Consider the following 24614-nt stretch of genomic DNA (forward strand, 5'->3'; position numbering starts at 1 on the left):
TAAATTCTTTTAACTACCTTTGTTTCCTGAGTTGCTTTCAGCAGCTGATAAGTACTTCCCTAATCTTGTATAAAAAAAGCACTCTACACTATCCATGAGCAATCTGATTCCTCTGAAGTTCTGTCTTCTCATGTGTGCCTCATATCTCAGCATCAATGAAGAGGAAAGAGCTCCCTCCACTATTTTCATACAGATGCCTTTAAGTGAAATTTCTGGCTATAGGACACATCAGCTCAGATACCACAAGATGCATTCATTTTCTCTGGGCTTGTTTTGTTTTTAAATAATAGAGATTTGTGATAATTTTAAATTCTCGAAATTATTGGTTCTTCCCAGCTGCGGCAAAACATGGCAGTGAGGAACACAAAGTGAGGTTCCCCTTTCTGCAATAAATTGTTCAAGATCACTGCTGTGGAGGAAGGATTGTTCCTTCACATTTACAGCAGATGTGGGAAGGATGGTAAAGGAAGGTAATTTATTGTCTTCCCATGCGTACTGATGGTCCAGAGTGTTAGTTTGGTCAGGTCCCATGCAGACTCTGTTCTGCAGCTCACCCCTGGCATTGTAGAGCTGACATCCTTTCAGCCTACCAGAAATGACCCAAACGAAGCAGAAGGGAAGGGATGCTGGTACTTCTGGTCTGGCCCTTGCTAGAAATGGGGGAAAAGTGGTGAAGATGGGGAAAGGAAGTCTGAGATACATGGACAGGACTAGAGTCTCCCTTAAGTACCCAAAATTATCAATCTTTCAGTGAAGCGAAGTGAAACAAAACTGTAGGGTGTTTTGATGTCTATCCTAGTTAATTTTTCTTGCCTGTGGGGTAAAACCCAATGTAAGGTGAATTTGCATCTATTCTTTTTCTGTCTCTTTTGGGTGATGATCAGTCTTGAAAATTTACTGTGTAATGAGTTCCTGCAATGAAGTCACATGTGTTTTGAATATCTGGCCTCAACAGTGGGATTTTATAATATGAAAACTGAAAATTGATCCTTGGGTTTTAGTGACGCCAGCCCTCTGTGCATATGTCCATTAATAGTTCATTTGCTCTCTCTGTGTTCCTTCATTAGGTGTTTAACCACTGGCTATTGATCAGTGGTTCATTCTTAGTTGAAATTGAAATTTAAAAAAAAAAGAGAGAGTGAGTGGAGAGTGAGTGAAGGAGAAAGAAGGATGTACTTATATTGCTTTTGCTTAACATGCTGCAAACTTGTTCTACTGCAGAGCTCCCACACCATTTGACCCAGCAACAGGGAACTGAGTTGACTCTCTGGCCTAAATATATTCACAAAAGTCTCCCCTCACATTTCAGGCTCCCTTACAATAATATCAAACATTAAAACATCAAAGCCAGAATACAGCAAAAGAGCTCACTCTCCCCATTATGCATTGTCAGACCCATTTACAGACACTCCCCTAAGCTCCCCTGACATCACCAGGTGCCTTTCTGCAGCCACGGGGAGCCTGCAGGATCAAGCAAAGCCCATTGCTGCTTCGACATGGGTTAATATTTGAATATGGATTTGTGGATGTGTATGTGCCTCTCAGGGGTCCGGCAGCAAAACAAAACCTTGAGTGTTTGCCAGCATTGTGAGAACTGAATGTTCCCCTCACGCTCATTAAAATCCAAGTTCTGGGCTGAGGGCATCATTGCCGGCCCGGTGCTGCCATGCTCGGAGCGGAGCCGCTGGCGCCGCGCGGTGCCAACGGTGCCAGCGGGGATAACGGAATGGCAGGGCAGGCTGGGCACTGCCAGGGACCCCTGCATCCCAGCTGGGCCTTTGGGCAGCGCTTACCTGAAATGGAAACACCACTGCAGCAGCCCTCCTTGAGTTTTCATTAAAGTGTGCGTGTGTTTCAGGAGCCTGTTTTGTTGGTCTTTGCCATCTTTGTGATGCACGATATTGTGATTCCTATGCATGAAATGAACACTTTTCTCAGTGTACCGATTGCGTGAGAGATTCTTACCTTTAAGTCCAACTTTTTCTTAACTTTGATGGAAAATGTGTCATGGTGTTCATTTACAGAAGTTTTTTCTGAACTGGGTCTCTTTGCTTCCAATAGTCATGGGGAAGTGATGGATAAAGCAAATGCAGATTTCCCTGTGGCTCCTATGAGGAAACACAAAGATCAAAGCTAATATTTCCCTATGTCTTCAGATGTGTTGAATTCTAAAGTTATTTGATATATTAAAATATACATTACTTTCTGAAGGAAAATTTGAAATAAGTGCACACGAGCACACACATGCACTAACAAACACATGTACAAAAATGCGTATTTCTGGAGTTTAGTCTTTAATTTATATTTTTATCAAACAATGTTTAAAGATAATCTTGATTCTCTTTAGAAATAGCTGGAAATTTCTGACTAGTTCTGTATAACCAAAAAATTAATCAAATTCATGCCTGTCCACTGGAAAATGGACAGTAAATTGCATGTGAGGCAAACTTCCCTGCTCCAGCCTTTTGGTCAGGCCAGAAAAAATCAGCTGCAGATTTTCCTCTCCTGTTCTCTCCATAATGTGAAAAGGTGAACAGGGAAATAACAAATAAAATGCCAATTTCCCTTAAGCTGTGTCAGCCTGATTTGAAACTGAAGACAAAATTTGTACCAGAGCTAGCTTCTGAGGTAATGTAAATCCAAATAGCTTTAATGACTTCTGTTTACAATCTGGCCTTCAGTTATTATTTAATCTGGAGGAGCAAGCTTGTCTTTACTAATTACGCATTAAAAATACCTTGCCGTGCTTTGTTCATTATAGCGAAGTAAGAAATTCGATACATATGGGTTAATGACTTTGGGTCTGTGCAGAAGCTTGTCTAACTAATGTTTTAAGGTCAATGGGAAGTTTCTCCAGCAATCAAATTTCTTGAGCTTGGACTCTGTGAAGTAATACACAGGAAGAGTAATTAACAGATTATTTAAACTAGCAAAAAGGGGCAGGTTCTGAATCTGTCCTTCTCTATCAGAGCAGGAATGATTTGGCAGAAGTTGGAGTCATCAAAGAAGGGCTCCACTTTGTCATCCTCTGCTGATGCTTTGCCACGTCGGACCTGCCGAGCAGCAGGCTTGTAAACAAACATGTTTACACTGACACCATGCAAAACAAAATGCTACTGGCTTCAGTTCAGATGCCATTAAATCTTCAGTGGGAGACTGCTGTGTGACATTTTTGATTTTGCCTGCATAACATACTGTAACTCAATGACAATATTGGCTCTCCCCATCATTCCTGAGCAAAATAGCTCTCTCAGCCAGGAGAATGTAGATGCCAGATGTTTCAGATCAATCACTGCAAAGAGATAACAGGACTGTCTTGGATCATTACAGGACGTGAATCTTTGAAAGCAATTATAGGTGGTAACAACTGGTGTGACAACTGAGTCCCTCCAGCCTGTGTTTCACCTTAGAAAACAACTGTGTGGGATATTCCCCCATAGGAATGTGCTGCTTCCTGCCAGATCCTGCTGTTTCTGATGTGAAGTCACATTGTGCATGCTAAACAGGAGAAATGTTCTTAGCACAAGTTTCTTGTTAGCACAGCATGTCTAATTGGAATCTAAGGAACATGGTAAGGCACATGGTTTTCAATTTCCTCCCGTCTGATGATTAAAAAAATAAATGTTCTTCTCTTTGTGTGCTATGCTATCAAACTATGATATTTAGCACATTGTATCCCCATAGTGTATTTTATATAATCTTTCTTAGCAGTGATATAATTTATATTTATTCTTTGAAGAGCTAAATTCTTGTTGACCTCACCTGAAGCTGAATATAGACATACTAAACAATACGGAAAAGATTTAGTAAGTGATCTTTTCATTGAAAATACAGAAAGATAATACTGGATTAAAATAGCTCTTCAGGTTTTAAACTCAAAATTGTTCTAATTCACTCTGATCACTTCAATTTGATTTAAATACTGTAACATTTCATGTGTTTGTGTTTTTCATGTGTTTAGAAATAATTTCTAAATTCTGGTTTGAAAATGGAGATATCCTAAATTACTGATACTGTTACTTAATAAATATCCTCCTTCTCTTTTCCTCTAGCTGAAGAGTACTTTAGCTTAAGAAAAAACTTTTTGTCCTTTCAGGAAGTCTGCATGTTACTGAAGCCCTCTTCCCTTGCAGCATGCTGGAGCAGCTTTTACTCCATCTCTGCTACAGCTCTTCCTGGTTTTCTTCCTTTTTTCTTTTATTTTTATGGAAAGCTGTTTATGGCTTCTCTCATTACTCTTTGCTTTATTTCTCCCTTTCTTTTATGATGGTGCTTTCAAATGGTCTTATTTAACATTAGAAAACACAACTGATTTTTTTTCTTCATGGCAGGTAGCAAGATAAAATTGAATTTCCTGGTGAAGAGTCAGTGGGGATCTGGTGTTGTCCCTCCCTTCTACTCATATAAAACTTACAAAGAATATATCAGATTTTACTGAATTAATCTTAGCTGAATTAGTAAAGCTACCAGTCTTGTCATATGAGGCAGCCAGAATAGGAGAGAGAGAGATAGAGAGAGAGAGGGAACAGTCTGGGGAGACCCATGCCTCAGAAAGAGGCAGAGAACTGGGGGCAACAGGAAAGGAAACATTCCCAGGAGAAGAGACAGGCAGGAAAAAACATATTTAAGTTTCAGGGAAAGGTATGCAGAGCATGCTGTGCATCTGAAGAAATCATATACAGCAATAAAATATCCAAGGCCAGGCATAGCTGAACCTGCATCATAAATAATGCTGAGGTAATTTCAATATCTGTAAAACAGGGATAATTTGGAACTAGTGGTTTGTTTACAATGCAGCATATGCTGGCACAGGCTGTTTGAGGAAGGAAAATCCTGAACAGAATAGAAAGGGAAGGTGTTCACATTATGCAGATTGGCCTTGCTGTTTAAAGAGAGTGGGATCTATAGATAGAGACCAGTTTCCTGGAAACTTCCCATGGGTACATTTACAAGGGTGGTTTTTCCAATTCCAGTGTTTCCTTGCTTCCCTCCAGACTTGGATTCATGTCTCAGAATGAATATATCTTAAGTAATCTGCCTCATTTAGATTAGTTATACTTCAGTTATCAATGCCAAGCTTTTAAAGTAAATTAGAAAAAGGAAAAAGAAATATTTAGGAGTTCTGCAGCAGGCTGCATACGGGCAAATTTGCTAAAAGACAGCTAGAAGGCTTTAAGGAAGAAATGTCTCTGGGCCTGAATTACTCAATTCTGCTCACTCACACCATCAGGAGCGTGATAAGGGGCAGGTTTTTAAGTGGTTTAATAATGAAGTGTTTCAGCAAGTGGCTAATAAGGAAATCAGAGTGTGCTGCCTGAGCTTGCAGCATCTGGTGATGACCAAAGGTGACATTTGGTGATGACCAAAGGTTTTCAGGTCAGGGGAGAAGAGTCTCAGTGTTTCTGGAATGATCTCTTTGCATTGACCTTCTCCTGGCTAAATGCTATTGTTTAACATTAACATGCAGGAGGAGTAGAAATATCCGTGGTGCACTCAGCACACTGAGGAAGACAAAGGCCCTTCTCCTAATAAATAAGGGAATACAGTAAAATATTTTTTTGTGTGCCGGAAAAACTCACAGTGGGGGTGGATTTAGTACCAAACTTCCTTGTCACAAAGGGCACTGTCAAGATAATACCAAGTCTCTGGTTACTGTAGAGATGAATAAAAATTTTTAATGAATAATGTTTATTAACCCTCCTTCCCCTTCTTTCTGGTTTACTAGACAATCTCATGGTCTGACAAATATCTCAATCAGGTACTATTAATTTAGTCTTCTATTCAGCCAATAATATCATCCAATTACTTTTGTTCTTAATCTAACACCTCTCCTGGTAAAATGGTCCTATTTTTTCTCTCTGGCTAGACAAAGGGTATTTTCAAAGTCCATATGAATACTCATGTTTTTCAGACTAATTTTTTTTCCATGAGATATTACTGCAACTTGAGCAAATACTGTTTTTGCTGTAAACCCTTTACAAAACAACAAAAAAACCTCAGCCAGACAACAGAAAAAGCCCACAACCTTTTAATAACGATAAAATATAATTGAGAAAAATCAATGCAAATCATGTAATTATGGTCTATAGAACATAGGATTCCTTCAGTGTTACACATAGATATTTTAAGGAAGTGTGAATTAAGCAGGTTTAGCAAGTCATGTATATATTCTACAAGATAGATTTTCTGTATTTTTGCCAATTATAGAGATTATAGAGGTTTGGAAAGAGCAGAAAAGACTGGTTTTGGAAAGGAGCTTCCAAACACATCATAGTGTTTGTACTCTTGTTTAAGTCCATTTCTTTTTTAGCAGGTAGACTGTCCTTGGAAATCAGGAAAGGTGAAGGTGGACATGTCTTTAGACATAATTGTGTTGGTGGTTATCCAGTGGCCAGCCAAATTGAAATAGATCTCTCAAAGTTGGCCATTCTCCTCTGGCTGAAAAAATTTAATAAAAAGAATGTTCTAAACCAAATCAGATTCTGCATCAGAAATGCAAGCAATTTATCCCAAAACTCAATTTTGGATGCTTTACCAAAACTCTGTACCAAATCTCTTCAGTCACAATATCCTTTCCTCGTTGCTACCCAAACAGACATGTGTCACCCCAGGGCATACTGTAAAATAATGAGCCAGCCTGGAGGAAAGTTTCCAAGAAAATACAGCAAGCTGATGATGGACAGCAAATCAAGCCTCTACTGGCAGCAGCCCCCTGAGGTGCTCTGAGATGTAATTGTCCTAAGGGCTGAGCTCTAAAGAAAACTTTTTATGCTACATGAGAAGTTTCACTCTTAGATGATGTCTTCCAAAACAATTCTTGAAGTGTTATGACAAAGCTTGTAGGGCCACAGTGACCACAGAGCTTCAACTTCTATCCTGTTTATGGCTGTCCTTGTGAGAGAGGTTTCCTGCACTTAAATAAGTTAGGGATTTCCTTTCTTTCTTTGCTGATTTCCCATGACACACCAGGTACAGAATACATTAAAATAATTAGTTCCTTGCAGCTGGGCTCTAAAGCTCAGTGGATATTTTATTTTATTTTACCATTCAACCAACATCAACTGAAGATGATTAATGAGCTTATACAAAATGCAGGAGGCAGTAGGCAATGGAAGAGCAATTCTCATCAACTTTCCCAGACTTTGGCTCAGCCCACAGTGCTCACCCTTTAATTTGCTTTCTTGCTATCGGAGTGAATCTTCCCATTGCCATGCTCCTGGGTGAGCTTCTGTAGCATCATGTTGCTTAAAAATGTCCCTCCCTCTTCTGAACCCCCCCAAAAATATCACTCAAGAGAGCAAGGGCAGCTGGCAGCACAGCTGGATTGATGTCAGAGAATTTCCCAGGAATTTGCAAACATTGGACCAGGAATGGAAGCAGGAGAGAAAGCTTGTCTCTGGAGATGAGTCAGAAGCTCTAAACAAAAATGAAAAAAAGTTTTACTTGATGTTGAGAGAATGTTTCTGGTTAAGTTGTTGAGGGAACCAAGCTTCCTTTAATTTGATCAACAATTTTCAAAGATACCTATTATGGTGTTTTTGGAAAGGAAAGAAGGATGGGAAGAAAAATAATGAATTTGGAAAACTAAATTAATCCTAATGCAGTCAGTTACTAACATAACTGACTTCATAAACATTGGCACTATTTCGTGCCTGTCCAATGCCCTGAGAGTGATTGAGTGTATTATTTTGGGATTAGCATCAGGTAAGAGTAGGTTTGTTTAAGACTTGCAAAACAGGCAGGTCAAATGCAGGATTACTAATACCTGGCCACTGTAAGGAAAAGGAGCTCCACAAAACAATTTTCAGTGTATTCTTGAACAATTCTGCAAAATTAATCTGAAAGACCCAGGAGATTGACAGTGAAAGGCAATCTCAGCTTAAGTCTTTAGAATTGTTTGAATATATTTAGTTTCTTTTGTTGTCTTTATTTGAATGCCTGTTTTCTGACAATAGAGTTAGAAATAAGTCATTACAAGACAAAAGAACAATCCCTTTTCTTCCAAACTTTTTCATAAATAGAATTTCAGCTATGTAGTCACATCTAAGGAAAATTTTGATGTTGATGGTCAATTCTTTAAAATACAAGCAAACAAGAAAACCAAAGACCACATTGAATTTAAACAAAGATAATTTTGACTATCTTAAAATTTAAATTTGTGTTGTAAATGCCATGCTCAATAGCTGTTTGGATGGAATTTGTGCCTCTCAGGCTTAACTTCTTTATCCTTTTGCTCAGCAGTTGCAATTTCTTCCTAGTTTTTTTAACACCTAGAGTAATCCTCAAATGCAGTGATCAGTGCCAATAGGGATGTCACTTGGCTTCAGTTTAAGAAATTCTACTGAATTTTAAAAGAACTGCTATGCATCTGTTTAGTATTTATAATTAATTGTGCTCCTGTTTGTGCAGTTCTTTATGGCATTGTTTTAGAATATCCTCATACTGTGTTTGGTTTCAGAGCTCTGTAGCTCATTGTGGCATCATGTGTTTCTGACAGCTCCCTGTTTTGTTCTACTTCATTGAGAGATGGGTAATTTACAGCCTCTGGGTCATCTGTGGCCTGCAAAGTCTCACAGAGCCTGTGGCAGACCGTAATTTTATTCTGGATAATGTTGCATATTAATAGAAGGCCTATCAAAGACATTTGAGAGGCCTGTCTTGCTGTGGAAAAATGTCCTCATCTTAATCCAAAGTAGTGTTCAAAGGGGTAATAATGACAGGAAAATAAAAATCTTGTTTTGTGCATCACCGTGTTAAGATGTGGACCAGAAATACCCAAGTATTATTTCCATGGTAATTTAGATTTGCTTTCTTTCTGCTATGGCACTAGAAATCTGCCATTAAAGGGACATTTGAGATGTCCTTGAAGCTACTGGTTGGTGCCATAATGATAACTGATAATGACTCTGATGGCTGTCAGGTTGTGTTGCCATTGCTGTGTCTCAGAATGTTCTTCTCATGGACTAAATCTGCTGTCACTGCTACCTAGTGTAGCATAAATGTCACCCTGTCTTCCCACTTACATGGCACATGAACTTCCTGCAGATAGAGAAGGTGTCCAAAAAGTCTCTGGTAAGATTTGTCCCTGATGGGGTTAAAGGATAAAGAAAAGCCAGGCAGCACCTGAAGTCAATGCTGGCAGATCAGGAACACAAATGTTGGTGTTTATCCCCATGAAAAGCACGGGCAGGGACAGTCAAATCCCAGCAGCACCACGAGGAACAGAGAAATGCTGGGACATTTCACCCGTCTCACACACCCCCAGAGCAGGCTGTGGCTGGAGCTGTATCACTGCTCACTGAATTACCTCTCATTTGTTGTCTGTGGGACTCAGATTCAGTCAAAGAAAAGAAACTGAGAGTTTCTAGCCAGGCAGACGCCTGGGAAAGAGCTGGAGAGAATGTAAATAATTCTTTATCACTCTTGTTCTCACACTGTTTATAGTTAAGTTCCATCACTGTGCATCAGGCACTCTGCACCAACGGCGTAAGTTGTTTTCACTTTAGGACCAATGGATTTAACTTTTGCGAAGCTCTGTATAAAAGAGCAGTGTGTTTTGAATAAATCGGAGTTTTACTCTCAGCAGCCTTCTGAGTGAGTCTTCTCATTCCCATCCTACCTCGACAGCGACAGTTGTCTCCTTTCCCTTGTCCTCACACTCCTCCCTCCCAGCAAACCCACACAGGGGAAGCTGCTTCTTCTGCAAAAGCTCCTGTGTAGGTTTTGGGTCACAGCAGTAGGAAAAACTCTCAGGTCTGACACGACATTTCCCCTACAACGACCGCACGAGGGGGTATTTTTGAAACAAATCTTGTGATAAGGACTGGAAGCCTTTGGTTTAGTCCTTGCTGCTCTGAGAAGGAAAGGCTATTATTTTTTTCCCCCAACAATTTCTAGTAGCAGTAGCAGTTACAACTTCAACAGAAGGTTTGGCTCATCGGAAATCTCAGAAGAAAATAAAAGAAACATCACAGAGTGTTGAAGGAGCTAACTGCCACTACCAAAAGAACATTAGGGTAGATTTAATCATTTCTTTTCCCAGCACCCATCAAAGCACTTGTTTTGGCTATTATAGCACTTCTAAAAGTTTCTTAATTTCCTGCTGTAGCCATTTCCCATTTCTGACACTCTTGGACAGACAGGCATTTCCCTACCCTCCACTGCTCTTTTTCCTTCCCCAGTGGTGCTGCACTCTGCACTTGTGGGTTGCAAAGCAGAGTCTGTAACTATCTGTGCTCAGGGCCTGAAAACAGACAATTTGGTGCATTGCAAATCAGCTTCAAACCCCATTTCACTACCTGCACCTTTGGACTGCAAGTTATAAATAATTCCAAGTCTAAACATTGAGAATGCTATGAATTATGAGCTTTTCATCAGAATAACATGTAGGATCAATAGCAACAGAAGGTGTCTAGATAAGCACATTTCATAATTACTGCTTAGAACTGCATAAATCAATTTACCAGCACACTTCAGGAGAAAAAGTTCATTTTTTTAAAGATGTATTAAAATAATGGTAGCTTGATGGAAGGTTACATTCCATCTCCCTTTTAATAATACCTCTTAAGAAGTTTAATTTCAACTTCAAAGGGAGCTAAATTAAATATCAATCCTGTATAAATGGATCTGACACATTTATGTTTCATTATTTTACTTTATACCGTCCCCTCCCCCAAAGGAAATGAATCAATCATTTTGTTCCTCTTCAGTTCATCTTACTCTTTCTTGTGCAGAATTATATCCTGGAAATAATCAGGTTTCTTTGACAATCAGCTAATAAACAGACACTTAAATATTCTTTTCTTGCAGCCTAATAGGCAATGAGGTTGAAAGACACTGCACAGTGCACATCATACTTGTTCCTTTTCTCAGATCAATTTATAAATCCTCAAGCTCTCTAGTACTTTTAAGAAGATTTATTTCAACTGTCTAATCCATCAGTTAAAAATAAAATATGAAAATTTGGTCATTTTGATGCAAAATTTCTTGTGTTAGTAGGTTTGATCATTCTTTCTTGGGATAAGTGCCATATAATTTGCTTCAAAATGAGGAAAAAAACACCGTATAATTTCTCATGGAAGTGGACAAGAATGAGAATATTTTTTCCAAAAAATTTTAATTTATAGAAAATTATTTTCCACAGAGTATTTTGTTAGGAAATGGTAGTGCAAAACTGAAAAAGAACAAACAGCACTTAGTTATTTAAGAAGGGGAAAATGATGATGCAGGCCCATTTTATTGTTCTTTATAACCTTCAAATGTTTAAAACCTCTTGATAGAAAGAGAAATTCATGTCAAAGTAGCTGAAAAATGGGATCAAGTAGAAAATAGATCACACAATCACTGCATTTGATAAGGGAATTTCCCTTACAGCAAAGGTAGGTTTTCTTGCCTTTAAAAACGCATTTTGTAAGTTAAAAACTGAGGAAAAAAATAGAGAAGGAAAAGAAAATTGGAGGATCAGAAATTAGTACAATGGAAGAATAATAAAATACGAAATTTATAAAAGAAGAAATAAAAAAAGATGATAGCAAGCAGTGTTGAAAGGAGGTGTATGAAGCTTGAAAAACATAACTAATACAGTTCATAAAGGCCACATTTTGGAATTGATTATACCCAGTATTTTCAATAATAAGCTTGTATTAACACACTCCTGCTTCTTAGGTCAGTAAGCTGATGAAATGAAGATTGTTAACACAGATGGTCAGGTTGTCCTACAGAAATATTCATTGGCTAGAATCTTGATTTTGGGATAGAAATCAAGAATGCAAAATACATTAAAAATGTGTATATATATATATATATATATATATATATATATATATATTTACATATATATATGTTTGTGTGTGTGTATGTTTAGAGACTAAAAATGTTAAAAATTATAGAGTTTGTCAGCTGGAAACAGCACAAGAAGAATATGGATGCACTCAAAAATTAAGTACAACTGTTCACCAAAGTGGTGGCACACATTGAAAAGTCAAACACAATCCTAGCAAGTATCGAGTTAAGTTTCAATGCTGTTATCCAGAGGCTGCTCTCTACTCCAGGCAATAAGAGCAGTTGACAAAGTTTTCCTTTTTTTGCCTGTGTAATATAAAGGTAGACTAAAAAATAAAGTGGGGCTTTTTTACCTTCTCTCCTTCTGTGACTCAAGAAGTGAAATGGGCTGTCTCCCTGAGGTTCTTTCACAGCTGAATTCACAACTGCTGATCTTGTGAGGGAAAATGATTGTTTAAAGTTTTTGGTGTTAAACTAAACTTTATCACCTTGTATGATATAATTTACTCCTACAAGTGAGAAATACTCAGAGGAGCAGAAAATAGAAGGTTCTGGCTGCCATTTTTTTTCCTCTGGCCACAATGCCCTGTTATTAAATCTCCCCACAGGTATCTGGCTATGGTTTACCACTAACATTTACGGGTACCTATAAAATGGGATTAAGAGTAATATTTCAGACTATTCTTCTTCAACAACATATTGTCCTGAGTCACCCTTGCACTGCCTATGGCATTAAGAAACAATCAAGTTAAAATTGAGATTGGCAGGAAAAGCAATGTCCTGCTGCCTGTGGGGTTATTTGTTCGGTATTGCTATTCCATTGAAGGTTGGAATGCAATTGGATTAGATCCATTTCAGTCAACCAAAGTTAAATTACAGTTTATGAATTGCAGGGCCCCAGTTCAGCTATGAGCTGTGTGCTTTTTTTGCAAATGCTTCTTAGGGAAACTGCAAGATAGAGATAGGAATAATTAAAACTTGTATCTAAGTCACTTAGAAGTGTGCATAATGAGGTTGCTCCAAATCTTAAAAGATTATCTTTAAATTATCACTCAGGAACTTCCTTATCATGCAGCAACATCCTCTTCTCCCTTACTGCTTATAAAGAGCTTTTGAAAAAATGCATCACTCTGGAGAATTACACTCTCCTCTCAAACAAGAAAACAATGTCTATGTATGTGTGTGTATATAAATATATATATGTCTTCTGGGAGTGTACCTTGGCACCCTTAAAATGCATCTGCTGACAGACAGACAGAAGTAACACAGCCAAGACATTGCTTCTGAGGCCTTGCTAAGTCATGGGGCTACTGTGCTCCAAGACCTGCCCCATTTTGACAGTCTGACATCTTTCTGCCTTTCTTTCTCACTTTCTTTATCCCTCAGCACAGCCAGGCTGACATTTCCTGATGAAAACTACCTCAGTGGAATCAAGAGCACCATGCTCTTCCCATGTGTGCCACCAGCCCTTCTCTCTCATACATCCTGAGAGCATTTCGTTTCTCCTGCCTGACCAAAACACATTTGCTGCCTTTCCTTTCCCAGCAGCAGGTAGACTGAGAACCACAGGGTGCTTTGGGTGCTGTTTTTGAATAAGATGATCAAACCCCTGTGCATGGTGAGCATTTCAGGGAAGAGCATCTGGGGCTAAATCAAGGATGCCATAATTTGGCAAAGTGAACATCCCTGAAATATCATGGCCAGGACATTCCCAGTCTCTTAAGACCATGGATCAGCTAGGAGAGCTAGTGCTTGTCTCAAAAAAAAAAACAGGCTTCTGCTCAAACCATGGGACAGTTCTTCCTCTTATGAGTCTGCTTTTATATAATAATCATGGTTTGTGGACTGGGTTTTATTTTTCTGTCTTTTTACTTTGCAGTGGGCAGAAGTGGACCCCTGTTTTTCTCAGACTTGAGTGTAAAAAGGCCATTAATTTCCCTAAAGACTGTAGCTCAGTGGTACAAGCAGGGAACCTGATTTTCAAAGGCTTTATCACTAGTTTTGACTGCCTGCAAGCACCACTCAAAATCAGTGTTCTTTCTTGTCATCTATATCATAAAAAGGGCACTACAGAGAAAATTGTAACTGTTCTCTGCAGGTGTGGAAATAATGAAATGGGGCACTACCCTTCCTAAAAGGGACATTTTTCCCTATGGATTCAGCTCCGGTGATGTTTGTTAAGGGGCAGTGTGTGATAATGACATTTCCTGTGGAAAATCTAAAGTCAGAGCAGCTACAGAACAAAGAATTTAAGCTCACTTCATGTCAGACTTTGCTGGTGAATTTGTTTTGTTTAGTTGGGGTTTTTTCCATTTGAGCTCAGCAGAATAGATGATGTTTTATTTGACTGTCATTCAGATCAAATCAACAAACATTATGTGATGCCTTCACAAGAGGAGGGAAATCATGGAGTTTCTAGTACATATGTTTGTGGCTAGTGGTGTTATTTTCAGACAGGAGGGGAAGTTTGCATTCATGAACACTACTTTGCCTCTCTCCGGTCACCTAATTTTTGCCTCATTCCAGGTGGAAAATGACCTTTTCAAATAGCTCCTGTTGATGACTTTCATGAAAATCACACAAAACAGGGAACAGGGGAAGTTACTCACAGCACAGTCAGGGAGGAATGAATTTGGTTAAGATTTGTTGGCATTGGTGTATTTTGAAAATATTCTTGATTAACAGGTCTCAGTCTCCTGAAGACTTGATAGACAGAAGGAAAAACTGAATTTTAGCTCTCAGCCATTCTGAACCCAGAAATTGGAGATGGCAGGAAGGCAAAGAAGAAAGGAGAGAGTCAGGAAAATGAATAAGTTTGGATAGGAAAACCAGTAGGGTGATGAGTGGAGAGCTCAGCACTAATACACTGAACCAGAGACTCCTCAACCAAGAGAGAATTCTGCAAGCCAGTCACTAACATCCTTCTCCAAAAGCCTCTCAAGCAAGCCCATCCATTTTTCATCAGCTACTGCAGGCATCTATTTGTCAGGAATGATTTAGCTATTCTGAAAGACATGCTGATGCATGGGGCTCAGATTGCAACTATTGGCACACCAGGATGTGCCAGAATATGAAACTCTACAGCTGATGCAGATTTAATGTTGTATTTTCCGTGGTGATCAGAAAAAAGAAAATAAATGCCAGGATGTACAAAACTGACAGCCAGGGGAGATTGTTCAGCTGCTGTGTGGGATGACTATTCCCAAAGGAGTATGGAGGCAGGATGGACAAATGTATGGTGAGGTCTCACTTGAAACTGCAGCCCATCTTACATCAGCTCCCTGGGGAGAGAGATTGCCTGGGGAGTGACTTCTCTGAATCATTTCATGGCTCACCAACTCAGGGCCTGGGAGAAGGGTGTAGTTCCTTGCCTATCTCTGCATATTTGGATTACTTGTGGTTCCCAGCTCACCAATTTATCAATTATCAAGCAAAAGTCCTGTGTGTACATCTATGCATGCTGGCTGTGCATACATTTATGTGTATAGAGATCCATATGTGTGTGTCTATATGGATATGCTTATATATTCCCATCTTCATTTACACTTGTAGGATAGAGACTGTTGCCTACTATGAATAGTAGTATTTTTAACATAGTGGTTTTGATACAGTGTTTTCCACAAGGTTCTTTGAAAGCCTGTGTGGCTTTTAATCCTCTTCCAGAAAACAAATGAATGTTTCGAGAAGGTTTCAGTTAGATTGGTTCTTGAATATGCTGTGCCAATAGTAGCAGTAGCAGTGGTGTTGGCTCAGTGGGTAGAAAGAGGATTTGATGCTCCAGCACTGCTTAGTTGGTAACTTTGATTGCAATTGTGAGAGGATCCAAGGAATTTGGAACTCCTGATTGTCTGAATCTTATCTTTGTCCAGGACTGCCTTCATCCACAGTTTTATGAGGATGAACCAGGCAGCCACTCTGCCCTGGGACTGAGGCTGGAGGCTGCCTGAATAGCTTTATGGAAAAAGCACATCTCTCCTTCCTGCCCACAACAGGTCTGGGCTGGGATTTGTGCTGGCTGATCCCCATTTTATACAGTTGCTCCTCCCCAGAAGGGGGGGGAAGCACAAATCTGCCAAATTCAGTCCTGGGGCTTCCAGGAATGAGCAGCTTACAGACAGCAGAGCCCTGACAGGGCAGGCTAAACTTCTTTTCATCTTAACACTACTTTTAGCAGGTCACTCATTTCTTTGAGAGAAAACTTTAGCCCTTGCCACTTCCCAGGATAAGAGTGAATTCCTGTGTCCTTACTCAGTGGGACCACAAAGGTTTTCTGGGTCCTGAGGAGCAAGGCCAGAGTTGTGATGCTTGCCACAGCTGAGGAATGCACATCCCCATGGACACCTCTGCCTGGGACCATCATTCACCAACATTCACAGGCAAAATAATTTTTCAGAGAGACACCAAGTCTGACAAGACAGAATTTATCCTTTTCACTTCTGCATAAGAGAAGTTCTTCCTGGTGTTGAAAAAAGCTGCTCTCTGTGGGCAGCTAAATCACAGGTGGCTTGATTGTGCTGTGGGGGCTGTGATTTCATGGATCACAGAACTCCTTTCAACCTAAGGGCATTGGTGTGCCTAGTTCTGGGAAACACCCTGAACAGGAGGTCAGAATCAGAACATATATGTAGTATTTACCAGCTGAGGGAATGAGTCCTTTGGAAATCACAAGAATGCTCCTGTAAATAAAGGCAAAACTATATCATTTTGGTGCATCTGGTTGAGAAACTAACAATTTCTTTATGGTCAGACAATTTTTTTTTTAAGGAATTCAGATGGATAGATAGATTCCTGACTGCTACAGCTCTACAGTTTTTTCAAGGTGACATGTATAATATATTTTATTTAACCACATATGCAAAATCCTAAAATTTAGAGTACGTATCCAGTCTAATTTACCTTGAAAATTCTAACCTTCTAAATTTACATTAAGACACCACTGCTGCTGATAGATAGGTTTGCAAGGAAAATATGTTCAAATTCAGCACAAGTCTTTTTCATCAGCAATCTTCAATCCAGACATGAATTCTGCCTGCCTCTTGATTTTCATTTTATTTATTAATTTTGTCTAACAGATATTGAGGAATGTTGCCAAAAGCTTTGTTAATCACTGAAATGTGAGGGCTAACCTTATCAATATATTCCTGTACTCAAAAGAGATATCATATGCCTGAAGTAATGATGTGTTATGGAGTCCATTTCCCTAGATGTAACCCATGGTATGTAACCATGGAAGCAAATCAATAACAGCATAATGATTTTGAAGAAAATGTCTTTTAAACAAAATATATTATTGCTTTTCTAATAAATCAAATCTCAGCTAAAACTTTTCTAGTTTCAATCAAAACCCTCACAACAAGTCCTGCACTTCTCTTCATCCCAAACTCAATCTTTATGTGAAAGAAAATGTTTTCAGAGATTGTTGATAATAAAAACTTCCTTGGAGATAATTTTAATAATGAAAAAAATCACAGCAATTACATAAGCAGTTCTAAGGAATTTCCTTTCTGCATCAATACCCACTGTAGTGATGCAGGTAGTAAAGAGAAAGCAATCAGCTTACAGTACAGCTTGAAGTTAAACAGTTATTGACCTGAATTTGCAAACTAGGCACCACATTTTTCAGCTACAAATTTATGATTTACATACAAATGCAATGCAATTTTTGGTAATTTAAATACCAAAGTGAAAAGTCTTATCAATAGTTTACAAGACAATACTTAGTTGTAAATGAGGGGATTTTTTTTCCTATTTAAAAAGAATATGAAATATAAAAGTGTCGATAAAGTCCAACTGAACTATTTGATCTGAGCTTCAAGACCAAATTAAGATATTATTTTTCATTCGCATGTCCAAAACAGTTTGGAAACAAAGGTGAATATTAGGTTAAATGTAGCATCCTTGATAAGATATGTTGCACCTGTAAAACACCCAGGTAGCCTCCGGCATCACTTATTTTGCCTTTTAATGTTGGCTGGAGCTGTGTCACACTTAGGAGTTTACAAAGATGTAAATTGCCTATGTTGCCTTTTGCAACAAATTGTGGGTCATCAAAATTCTGATTTTATAATAACTTGATTAGCAGAGGAAGAGGCAGGAGTTTGAAAGTCATCTCTCCCCTTCTGGTGAGCCATCACTAGAAAGAATGAGCCAGAGGCCTCCTTTATCTGCTCTGTAGTCTATCAGGAATTCCTGGGCCTGACCTCAGGCAGGCTGATCCTCTGTGAAGATGAGCATTTTTCTGTTGACTCTGTTTTCTTCTGTCCATCACTGTAATGGAAACGATCAGGTTAACACGGAAGTTAAAAAACAAAATCAAAACCAAAAGAAATGTGGGTGATTTTTAGACTGACAGAAATGAGGATATTTATTGATAGAGACGATGATGAATGTTTTGAAAATATTTGTGTTATATGCCTCTATTTTCTGAAAACACTGAAATAGAGGTTACATCCCCATTAAAGAGTTTAACAGCTACCAGGAAATCTATATCATATTTAACTTCTATTTTAATCCATCAATACTTTTAAGCATCTATAAAATACAATGTCAACAAGGTCCACAATTTAGTTATGTCTTACTGAGAATTGTCTTTCTCTTCTGGGTTTTATATGTTCTGACACCCAATAATAATATTCTGTGTCCTCTGCTCCTAGACTGTGGAAAGCAGCAGCTCATCATCTCTTTTTCACTCTCTCTACATAATATGTGACTTTTGAGAACTGGTATGCTCACAGTCCCTGTCACTGGTCTTGGAAGCCGAGAATTTTCAGTTTCTTTCCTGTGTCTTTTCACAGCTGTCATTCCAGCTCTCCTGATTAAGCTGTCATTCTGCTCTGTGCCCTTCTCAAGGGGCCCTTTTTTGGCATGGAATGAGAAGAGCTCCTCTCAGGAGTCAGGATGATGATGCACCAGAGCTGCACACAGTGGCTTAATAGGGGTTTCTGTTTAGTTTAGGGAAATGTCCACACAAACTCCACTTTTTTTATTTTTTTTTCCTGAATTTTGAAGAATTTTCAGTTTGGCAAATCTGTCTTGTTTCTCCTGTCATGACTCCCTTATAAACTCTTTGATTCCTCCCTACTAGGAATTACCTCCTGCTGGTTTTGCCACCTTAATTTTTCTTTCTGTACTCTGAGCCAGGTCTATGGAATACTGGGAAGATAAAAAAAAGTCACAAACCATCTATCATCAAACAAGAAAAGAGAGGCTTTTTTAGACTGACAGAAATGAGGAGACAGGCTGAAGGCACTCAAGTTTGCAATAGCAAAGATAATTTGTTAGAAACTTCCTGCTGGGCCAATCACCAAATAATATGGCTAGAATTAGTGTGCCCAGCTGCATTAGTTTCTGTTGGCTTTCACTGGATGTTTTATCATTGTCTTACTCGGTACCAGGAGATACTCAATATTTCCACATGCTCTGCTTCAGTTTTAGCTGCCTTAATTTTGTCAGTCCCAATTTTGCATTGTCAGCAAACTTTTCCCCTACATTATTCACTCAGTTTTCCAGATCACTTATTAAGCAATAAAAGTCCCAGTATAGATTCTGATGACAATTCCGTGGTAACTTCTGCACTCTCCTTCAAAAATTAGCATAATATTTATTCACTCAAATCTTCTCTTAATTAATACAAGAGAATTTAATAATTTGCAGAGGACTGAAGAGCTTAATTTAAGCCAGCAGGGATATGACCTTCAGGGTGTTTCTTGTAGTCAAAATGAAGAAAGAATATGTACTAGATAGGCTCAATGAATCGTGGACTTGATAATCTTTATGGATCCTTTCTAACTTGAGTTATTCTATAATTCCAGTTGTAACTCAGATAAAGAATTAATGTCCAAACAAGAATGTCTTTGTTATTAAGAGTCTATCACCTAAATAGGAGTTCAAGATGAATGAAAGAGGCATCACCATTTCTCTTGGAAATAGAAATAAAGGGATTGATTTAAACTAATTCATCTAAGACACAACCGATAGCTCAAGTCTAATTTCTCTGTTTACATGTCTCTATCCTTACAGCATGTCCTAAAAGTGTATTCTCAGCTAGTTCAGCTGTATATGTCTCCATTAGCCATGTCTGGGTGTAGTTCATTATCTGCCTCTCTATCTGTGTGGTAGGTACATCTGCACTTGAGACTCATGCTTAGCCAGTAGTAAAAATTAGTGCACCTCAGGGTGGGGAGTTTTACAGACTCTTCCTGCAAATTTTCCAGGTGACATTCAGATTTCTGGATACTTTCTTCTAGGCTGACTTCTGGAGAAATTATAAGGATTTTTTTTTAAGGTCACCTTTCAAGAATTGCCTAGAAGTAATGGATCAGGGGCTGAAAGTTTTTCTAGAGAAGGCCTATAGGAAATGTCAAAGAGAATGGAGCATTGCTCCTCCTTGCTGATATTATGGGACATCAAACTTGGCTATATTGCAGGACAAAATTCTATAATCTACGCATAGAATCTGAATAAGAGTCAATGGTGAAATACAGCCCGAGGTGTAAAACTCCCATCAAAGCTCCAGATCTTCAATACTGACAATTGTCAGTACCCTGATTTTTATTTAATTTTTATTTTTTTAATAAACACTGGAAATACAGAGAGAAGATTAACCATAATGTCTGCGTACAATTTTAAGCAGTGACATTTATTTGTCTGCTTTTCCAGACTTCTTTCGACTCTTTTTTTTTCAATATTATTTCAGAAATACAACAGAAACATAACTTCCAAAAAGAGGAAATGTAATCTACGTACACAGTATAACTTCATTCAACTTCCATATATAGATTTAAAATACTTAGATAGAGATGGATGATCAGATTAGACATACATAGACATACATTAGACTAATAATTAGTAATAATGACTGTAGTGTAGCAATGAACACTTTAGCCACCCACTGTGCAGCAATTGTGCAGATTAAGTCCTGAACTTGCTTTAGAAAAGGACTTTTCTTGTTCTCTCTCCCCTCTTCCACCATTGCCCTGCAGCTTAGAACCAATGGGCATGAAATGATGTTCCTGTCTGAAATGAAACCAGAGCAGCTTCATCCTTGAAGCTACTTAGAAGTAAACATTTAACATGTAGACTGTGTTTACTTTGAGAACTAGGAGTAGTTAACACTATTTAAAAACTTGAAATAGAAACTAAAATTAAATGTACTGCTTAAAGGATTAGACAATCATCTTCCTGTACAAACAAGCATAAACAAGGAAATCATATTAGCTCCTAATATAATTAGTTGAACCCAACAGTCCATAGATAAAACCTTTTAATGCACTTCTCATAAACAAACAAACAAACAAACAAACAAACCAGGACAATCTTGGGAGGACTTAGACCTTGACAATTTGCTTGAATTCCTAATAAGGCAAAAATCATTGAACTGATTAACTGAAATTCTTCCTGTTACCTAATCCTCCTAACTGCTGCCCAGAAAAGATGAAAGCTTTACCTACTTCCACACTGAGAAAAAGCAGCAAAAAAAAGAACAAAATATTTGTAACCCCACTATGACCTCAATTTTTTTCCTCTTCTGCTAAGCTAATATCTAGAATTGAATTACTTTATTTCTCATTCACAGCAGTACAACCTTGGGAACATTTCAAGCTTGATAAACACACCAGGGATCTGATCCAAAGGCCATTGAAGTCAAAGAGAATTTCCAAATATTTAAATGAGTTTGCATGAGAAACACATTCTTTGATATTTCCTTACTTGCAAGATATCATCACTCATTAATTGTTATCAAGAGATGTATTTGAAGAGGATGATGTAGATTATGAAATTATAGATAGGCAGATACAAAGATGTGATTTTTTACATAACTATAGAATTACAGCTAGTCTAATTCATAAATTAGATTTTTTTTTCCATAAAAATTCTAATATTTTGATTCATGCTTGATCCTAATTGGGTAGAAATGAAAAAGCACAGAATTTCTTTTCTGGAACAAAATTTTTTTTAGCATAATTCCATTTCTAAATTTGCAATTTTTATTTGAAGTGGGTCCAAAATTAAATTTTCTCAGTTATAAAACTGCAGTGTGTGGGGAAATCTCAGCAGCAGTGATTGTTCATGAGACACGTAACATGGCCATAAAATCAGTTGCATGAAGGAGAATGTGAGAAGCATTTATGTGTAATACAATTTCCATTAGTTTGGGCATATTTACCCCAAACAAAAAAATGTTTCGCTTCCATTTAGCTTTCCTGCCCAAGGGGAAAATTAAAAATAGTTATAGATATAGTAAGATTGCCCAGAATTAAACAACAATTTTGCAGAATCCAGGATTCATAATGAACTAGTTGTTCCTATAAGTTGTAGGCCTAACAGGGTCTGTTTTTCTAGGAGCTTTATATTTGATTGTATTACATTGGATTCCCTCCTACCTCCTCTACAACCGCACATCCTCCCCAAGCCGGTGGCTTTATCTCCTTTAAGACTACTTGAATGCCCTCGCTTTCCCTACTTGATATGAAAAAACCTCCCTGTACAAATCAGATTTGTAGGGAAGTTCAGGGCACACATAATTTTTCCTTGAGGGTGTTTCTGACCTTCACCCTGCAGGAGGGCTGAGTGTAGGTGTCCTATGTCTCATCAAATTAAGGTGAAGTTGGCCAGTTGAACAAAACTTAGGTAGGAACAGCAGAAACAGGTGCTCTGTTATATAATCTTATTCATTCCATAATCCTTATCAGGTTTGGGCAAGTGAAACAGAAACAGATTTTGGGTGAAAAATTCCTAATCCAACAAAACAGGATTATCCACTGTTTTCCACTGTCTTGCAGAATGTACACATTACTCACCATGAAATACCAAAGTGAAAAGCAGCACTGTAAATCAAAATAAGGCTGAAACAAATGTCATTGTCTGAGACAGGGTTCCTTCCTCAGCAAAACGGGCTGGAAACTGCATGAGCCCCAACTGCAGAGAGACTGATGGTCATTTTGTTAAACTTGACAGTTGTTGAGCTGCCACTGCCTAGTGCATTGCAGCCCTAAGGTGCTTGGGATAGGGTGAGACAGGGATCTCTCTTGTTTTATAGGGTTGCAGTTGTTTATTGTGTACAGATGCAAACATCATATTTCAGTGAACCAACAGTAGCCCAGTGGTGTGTGAACATTTGTGTGAGGGAAGAATAAAAGTCATGGAAGTGCATTTTGCTTTTACATCTCAGTCTTGTATATTTGACTGGAGACAGTCGACATGAACAAATCTTCCAGTGTCTTATTTCCTTCATGACCTATGGCGGACTTGAATAAGCTAAGGTGTCTTCTGCATCTCTGCAAAAACTAAAAAACAGAAAAAAATAAGAGTAAGTTTTTCTCACAGTGGTGAAATGGTGCCAGGGGCTGCTGCTAGGGTTTGGGGTGAGAGGGGACATAGATGGTGGTGACTTCATGCCAACAACCCCAGCCTGTCCACCTGAGCTTCCTGCCCCAGCCCAGACTGGGAGAACACCCACGGTAGCAGTGGAGGAAGGTGGGTTTGCCTCAGCAGGAAGCAGGGTGTGACCAGGGGATTCAGGAACCAGAAAGCAAGCCAGGAACACCCAGCCAGCCATGGTGCCTGGGAATGGGCAGGGAGTGTGTGGCCATTGGGCATTGCTTGGCACGGCAACAGCTACACAGCAATCCCTTCACTCTGGAGACTGATGTCACTGCCCCCCTCCATCACCCCTGCCTGGGATCTGTAAAACTCATTGACATGAGCCCAAAAACAAGGACTGAAGGCACAGGAGAGTGCCTGCCATTCCCAGGTGTGCTGTCTGACATGCATTTGGCCCAAGCCAGTCAAACAACAGCCAACAACTTGCTCAGTTTGTGTGCAAAGCTCAGATCCTCACTCGAGGGTGAAAATGTTACACTTCACCCCTTCCTAAAAATTCAGTTCAGCCCATCAGGTGAAGTCTAAAGAGACTTGACACTATTATTGCATAAAGGTGAGTGTCTCTTATTTTTTAACCCTGATGAATTTCCTAAACTTGATCTTAAAGCCACCATGCTAAGGAGCCTCTCATGATGCAGATTGTGAGGTACTCCCCAGACAGATCACAGAGCACTCCATACAGCCCAGTCTGGAGCACTGGCTCTTGCCCAGCAGAGTGAGGTAAGGCATTCTGTGTGTCCCAGATACAACCCCATGGCTCATCATTGTCTCAATTTTAGCACGGTTAGAGACAGCTGCTTTTTCTTCCAGTGAAAATCAGCTTCATCAAGTGAAAGAACTATTAAACAAGTTTCCATCCCAAAGAGTAATGACTAATTAAAAGCATTACAACAAGGACGTAACTCTAAATGCTAAACTTGGCGTTGAAGTAATTTTATGCTCTGTAGTAGCTATTGTGTTAGAATATAAATTGTACATCTGAAGGAAATAAACACATATTTTAGAAGGGCAGGAATCTTGCCCAGTTGAAATAGCAGTGGCTTTCAATTATCATCACAAATTGGATTCCAACAGAGAGAACATAGAGGGGAAAAAAAGAATAAAGACATCAAATTGAGTCCTTTGGTATAGAATTGTGAAAAATCACAAAAGAGGCAGCAGCTGTCAGTTGTGATGGACTCATATAACTATTTGCAAAGATGTAGCTCTGAGAAAAAAACAGAAGACAGCATGCACATTTTGTGTGTGGTTCACAAAATGTTCACCTGAGCAATTACATCAAATTTTCCATATTTAGTTCATTGGAGTGCTTTCCCACCTTTCTGCAAAACCACGTAATGGGTTAATTCAGACTTTAACAATGAAATTCTGTCGCTGCATGCCACTAAAGAAAGATGTTTGGTCTGATAGGTAGCAGAATCTACTGTTTGACCTCCCTTCATGATGCAAAG

The sequence above is a fragment of the Taeniopygia guttata genome, chromosome 6 (assembly GCF_048771995.1).
Source record: "Taeniopygia guttata chromosome 6, bTaeGut7.mat, whole genome shotgun sequence".
Taxonomy (NCBI): Eukaryota; Metazoa; Chordata; class Aves; order Passeriformes; family Estrildidae; genus Taeniopygia; species Taeniopygia guttata.